Source organism: Salmo salar, chromosome 05, assembly GCF_965601325.2.
Source record: "Salmo salar chromosome 05, fSalSal1, whole genome shotgun sequence".
Lineage (NCBI taxonomy): Eukaryota > Metazoa > Chordata > Actinopteri > Salmoniformes > Salmonidae > Salmo > Salmo salar.
The window spans coordinates 10,450,173-10,456,172 of NC_138295.1; positions in this window are offsets into that span (position 1 = coordinate 10,450,173).

Genomic DNA, 6,000 nt, shown 5'->3' on the forward strand with positions numbered 1-6,000 from the left:
AGTGTAGTAGTCTAGTTGCGGTCTAGTAGTCTAGTAGTAGTCTAGTAGTCTAGTAGTAGTCTAGTAGTCTAGTAGTAGTCTAGCAGTAGTCTGGTTGTAGTCTAGTAGTAGTCTAGTAGTCAAGCTAGTAGTCTAGTAGTAGTCTAGCAGTAGTCTGGTAGTCTAGTAGTGGTCTAGTAGTTGTCTAGTAGTGTAGTAGTAGTCTAGTAGTAGTCTGGTAGTGTAGTTGTGGTCTAAACCACCCCCTGGTTTATAATGCACCGTGGCCTCTGGGCTCCACCCCCTGGTTTATAATGCACCGTGGCCTCTGGGCTCCACCCCCTGGTTTATAATGCACCGTGGCCTCTGGGCTCCACCCCGTGGTTTATAATGCACCGTGGCCTCTGCCTGTATCTAGCACCGTGGCCTCTGTACTCCATCCCCTGGTTTATAATGCACCGTGGCCTCTGCCTGTATCTAGCACTGTAACGGTGATGCACAGGCCCTCTCAGTTAGTATGTGTGTATCTGTGTAGAGCTGACACTCTCAGTTTGTGTGCTCCTTCTTATACAGGGGGCTGTGTGTGTTGTGTGAATATGCGGCGAGCCGTGACAGTGCTGATCAGTAGCTCTAGGAGGTGATTTATGAGCAAAGGAATTTGTGGTCAGAAGTCTTAATTTAACCAGTATATTCCCCAGGGTAGTCCTTGAGAAAGGACTGGGTAATGAGGGTGAAAATGACCAGAGAACAGCTGCAGGCAGAGAGAGAGACAGTAACACTGAATATACCAGAGAACAGCTGCAGGCAGAGAGAGAGACAGTAACACTGAATATACCAGAGAACAGCTGCAGGCAGAGAGAGAGACAGTAACACTGAATATACCAGAGAACAGCTGCAGGCAGAGAGAGAGACAGTAAAACTGAATATACCAGAGAACAGCTGCAGGTAGAGAGAGAGAGACAGTAACACTGAATATACCAGAGAACAGCTGCAGGCAGAGAGAGAGAGACAGTAACACTGAATATACCAGAGAACAGCTGCAGGCAGAGAGAGAGACAGTAAAACGGAATATACCAGAGAACAGCTGCAGGCAGAGAGAGAGAGACAGTAACACTGAATATACCAGAGAACAGCTGCAGGCAGAGAGAGAGAGACAGTAACACTGAATATACCAGAGAACAGCTGCAGGCAGAGAGAGAGAGACAGTAACACTGAATATACCAGAGAACAGCTGCAGGCAGAGAGAGAGAGAGACAGTAACACTGAATATACCAGAGAACAGCTGCAGGCAGAGAGAGAGAGACAGTAACACTGAATATACCAGAGAACAGCTGCACGCAGAGAGAGAGAGACAGTAACACTGAATATACCAGAGAACAGCTGCAGGCAGAGAGAGAGAGACAGTAAAACTGAATATACCAGAGAACAGCTGCAGGCAGAGAGAGAGAGACAGTAACACTGAATATACCAGAGAACAGCTGCAGGCAGAGAGAGAGAGACAGTAACACTGAATATACCAGAGAACAGCTGCAGGCAGAGAGAGAGACAGTAAAACTGAATATACCAGAGAACAGCTGCAGGCAGAGAGAGAGACAGTAACACTGAATATACCAGAGAACAGCTGCAGGTAGAGAGAGAGAGACAGTAACACTGAATATACCAGAGAACAGCTGCAGGCAGAGAGAGAGAGACAGTAAAGCTGAATATACCAGAGAACAGCTGCAGGCAGAGAGAGAGACACAGTAACACTGAATATACCAGAGAACAGCTGCAGGCAGAGAGAGAGAGACAGTAACACTGAATATACCAGAGAACAGCTGCAGGCAGAGAGAGAGAGACAGTAAAACTGAGCGAAGGGGAGGAGGAGAGGCAGGAAGAGAGGAGAGGAGGAGAGGGGTGAGGGGGAGGAGGAGAGGCAGGAAGAGAGGGGTGAGGGGGAGGAGGAGAGGGGGGAGGAGGAGAGGCAGGAGAGGAGGAGAAGTGGCGCCTCAGAGTGGAAGAGAGGAGACCACAGAGTACTCAACACTTGCTGGGGTCAGCACGATGGACTGGCACCTGCAACTAAAGATCTCCATGTGTGTGTGTATGCGCGCGCGTGTGTGTGTGTGTGTGTGTGTGTGTGCGCATACTATATGTGCGTGGCTGTGTTTTTCATACTTACAGTATTTTAAAAAAGAAAGAGATTGGATGGCCTATTGTTCTGCGAGAGACTGTCCCACCATCCTCTGTGTGTAGAACTGAGGAAATAAATGTGGCAGGCTATATTAAAGAGCCACTTGGCAAAACAATCTTAATCCCTGTCAACATCCTCCCTCTGCTCTGCAATTAAGGCTTGCATGGCCAAACCATACCCAGAGGTGCTGTTGTTTTAATAAAAGCTCCTCTAAAATAGCTTCAGAGAATTCTTCCCTGTGTTGCCCTTTGCAGTGTGTGAGCGAGATAAAGACTCCGTTTTCTGTTCATTTCTTTCATGGCTGTTAACGAGCGCCTAGGGAGGAACTAGAGACCGCATCCTAAACGGTACCCTATTCCCTGTGTAGTGCACTACTTTTGAACAGGATTTTATGGGTCCTATGGGTCACGGTCAAAAGTAGTGCGCTACATTTAAAAAAAATAATGTTTTATTTCACCTTTATTTAACCAGGTAGGCTAGTTGAGAACAAGTTCTCATTTGCAACTGCGACCTGGCCAAGATAAAGCATAGCAATTCAACAACACAGAGTTACACATGGAATAAACAAAACATACAGTCAATAATACAGTAGAACAAAAGAAAACAAAAAGTCTATATACAGTGAGTGCAAATGAGGTAAGTTAAGTGAGTTAAGGCAATAAATAGGCCATGGTGGCGAAGTAATTACAATATAGCAATTAAAAACTGGAATGGTAGATGTGCAGAAGATGAATGTGCAAGTAGAGATACTGGGGTGCAAAGGAGCAAGATAAATAAATAAATACAGTATGGGGATGAGGTAGATAGATGGGCTGTTTACAGATGGGCTATGTACAGGTGCAGTGATCTGTGAGCTGCTCTGACAGCTGGTGCTTAAAGCTAGTGAGGGAGATATGAGTCTCCAGCTTCAGAGATTTTTGCAGTTCGTTCCAGTCATTGGCAGCAGAGAACTAGAAGGAAAGACGACCAAAGGAGGAATTGTGTGTCATTTAGGAAGCACCCTGGGTTCTGAATGCACTACTGAGATATTAATACAGAGGAAGCAATCTGGACACCAAAATAGAGCATTCAATTTGACTCCCAGGCAGAGTTGGTATTAGGAACGCAACAGTCTCAGGTTTAATTAAACCTAATCCTTCACACTGGTCACATGACGGGGGTGGGTTTCCAAGTGAAATTAGTCTATGGCTGGAGTCCTAACATCACACTATCATTTAACGGTAAGGTTAGGGTTAAGGTTAGGGTAAGGTTAGGGTCAGGTTAGGAGTTATGAGTCTATGGCTGGCCTCCTAACATCACACTATCATTTAACGGTAAGGTTAGGGTTAAGGTTAGGGTTAGGTTAGGGTTAGGGTTAAGGTTAGGGTTAAGGTTAGGGGTAAGGTTAGGGTAAGGTTAGGGGTTATGAGTCTATGGCTGGCCTCCTAACATCACACTATCATTTAACGGTAAGGTTAGGGTTATGGTTAGCGTTAAGTTTAGGGTAAGGTTAGGGTAAGGTTAGGTTAAGGTTAGGTTAAGGTTAGGGTTAGGTTAAGGTTAGGGTTAAGGTTAGGGTTAAGGTTAGGGGTAAGGTTAGGGGTTATGAGTCTATGGCAGTCATCCTAACATCACACTATCATTTAGGACTATAATAATAGAGCCAGTTAATTGAAAACTGTTTTTATGTTGTTGTTAAATGAGACACCAATTATTATTGATTATGGTCTGAACGCAACAATAGACCAGTCACTGTGATGTTTCTTCAGCATAGGGAGCTCAATAACATATAGCCTTAGACTGAGGGCTATTTGATGCGCTAAGTTAACTGGAGTTAAAATGTGTTATTGATGACCAAGACACACCGTTATTTCTGTAGTTTAACAGATGCAGCGTATTATAAAGGGTTGTGCATGCAGATTGTGTAGGTTTGTAAAAAGTAAGGGTAACCCTTAAATCTATTGGGGTATTAAACAGATGAGCAGATATGTGTTTTCCATGTCATTGTTACCCAGTTTGGAGAAACTGCTCCTGTAGCTGGGAAAAATGAACAGAAATGGACCTTGCTATAGTTTCCGTTATTTTCTATGAATGTGACTGAAAAGATCTTATAGTCTCCAATAGTGATAATGCTTGGTCAGCCGTTGAAGCGATAGAGTACATGACAGTGTTATCGGCATGTAAATGAATTTGACACTTTCTTAAAAAAAAAAAAAATGATCCCCAATTTTGTGGTATCCAATTGGCAGTAGTTACATCTCTGCAACTCCCGTACGGACTCGGGAGAGGCGAAGGTCGAGAGCCATGCGTCCTCCGAAACACAACCCAACCAAGCCGCACTGCTTCTTGACACAATGCCCATCCAACTCGGAAGCCAGCCGCACCAATGTGTCGGAGGAAACACCGTACACCTGGCGACCTGGTCAGCGTGCACTGCGCCCGGCCCGCCACAGGAGTCGCTAGTGCATGATGAGACAAGGATATCCCTGCCGGCCAAACCCTCCCTAACCCGGACGACGCTGGGCCGATTGTGCACCGCCCCATGGGCCTCCCGGTCGCGGCCGGCTGCGACAGAGCCTGGGCTCGAACCCAGAATCTCTGGTGGCACAGCTAGCACTGTGATGCAGTGCCTTAGACCACTGCGCCACCCGAGGGGCTGGAATTTGACTCTTTCTTATCTCATCACCGATATTTTTAATGTAGATAGTGAACAGTAATGGACCAAGTATAGAACCTTGTGGGACCCCTTTAACCAACTCCAATGGCTCCGACTGGATGCCGTCGACTCTAACAACCTGACTTCTATCCTTTAGATAGTCATGAAACCAACGACAGGCATCCAATCCCAGTCCTATTGACGACAGCTTACCCAAAAGTATCGCATGGTTTACAGTGTCAAAAGCTACACGTACAGTGGCCGTAATAGTGCTGTGTTTAGGTCTGAAGCCAGATTGATTACTAGAAAGAGTATCGTTAACAGTAAAAAGATTGTAGTTGCCTATTCACCAATGACTCTAGAATGTATGCCAAACAGGAGAGCTTAGAGATGGGCTGATAATTCTCCAATTCACTACCATCACCTCCCTTGAGGAGTGGTAAAACAAAAGCTGTTTTCCAGGATTTAGGAATCTTTCCTACGACAAATGTTTGATTAAAGATATGCGTCACTACACCAGCAATAATAGGTGCTGCACACTTAGGTAAATATGGATCCAGATTGTCAGCGCCTAATGATTTCTTAGAATCTATAGCAGATAGTGCAGATAAGACCTCATCTTCTGTGACTTTTTGAAAAAACAGGCTTACTGTTTTCCACATCAGCTGAAGGCTGAGGGACTGAAGCAATAGACCGGTCAGGATCATGTTGGCCATTTTTTCTCCTTATATCTATGGTCAGAATATGACCCTGGATCAATAACATAGTGAACCATGTTGGACTGGTGCACCACAGAATACGACCCTGGATCAATAATATAATGAACCATGTTGGACTGGTGCACAACAGAATACGACCCTGGATCGATAATATAATGAACCATGTTGGACTGGTGCACAACAGAATACGACCCTGGGTCGATAATATAATGAACCATGTTGGACTGGTGCACCACAGAATACGACCCTGGATCGATAATATAATGAATCATGTTGGACTGGTGCACCACAGAATACGACCCTGGATCGATAATATATTGAACCATGTTGGACTGGTGCACCACAGAATACGACCCTGGATCAATAATATAATGAACCATGTTGGACTGGTGCACCACAGAATACGACCCTGGATCGATAACATAATGAACCATGTTGGACTGGTGCACCACAGAATACGACCCTGGATCGATAACATAATGAACCATGTTGGA